Consider the following 726-nt stretch of genomic DNA (forward strand, 5'->3'; position numbering starts at 1 on the left):
AAAAAAAAAGACAAAAATTATTTGAAAATGTTTTGTCATCGAAATTTTTCAGTAACTTAGTGATAGGTGATTCTCGTGTTATTCAACTTCAGCCTTGGAACACTCGGTCTCTTCCACTATCCTCCACTCAGTTTGAAGAAGTCGGGCTGCTAATTTGGTTAAAGCCAACCTCGAAGGTTAGCAGTATTCCTTTATTGTAGGGTTCCAGACGTAGGCCCTCACTGAAGGTTTTACAAGAAGGAAGTACATCTAGAACCAAATTGATAGGGCTTATTCCTGTGCTTTGCACAGAGAAGACTCTCAGAACTATTTGCTGACTTGGAAGTATTGCTGAAGGTGGTAATCCCACCCACATGCCTGCTTTGCCAGATGCAGCTGGGCTCCCTGGCTAGCTCTGTATTTTACACTACTTAATAGAAACACAAACTTGGAAATCGTGCTACTGGCCCAGCTGGAGCAGTGTTAGGTAAATATGCTGACACCTCCGTTCAGAGAGGTAGCAAGCAGCTAGGTATCCTTTGCCTTAAGCAAAGCAAACACCTGGATTTACAAAAGTGGAAGTGGCTGTTCACAAAAGAATTCACAGAATTCCTTCAGATACCAAGCTTTCCTAGTGGGTCATCATTTCATCTACACGAAACTTTGCAGGAACTTCTGTGTTGTTTAAAGCAAGATACTGTCTCTACCGATGTTTTGGTGAATCAGTCTGTTTAAACACTTCTGGGC

This window comes from Phyllostomus discolor, chromosome 2 (genome assembly GCF_004126475.2).
Source record: "Phyllostomus discolor isolate MPI-MPIP mPhyDis1 chromosome 2, mPhyDis1.pri.v3, whole genome shotgun sequence".
Taxonomy (NCBI): Eukaryota; Metazoa; Chordata; class Mammalia; order Chiroptera; family Phyllostomidae; genus Phyllostomus; species Phyllostomus discolor.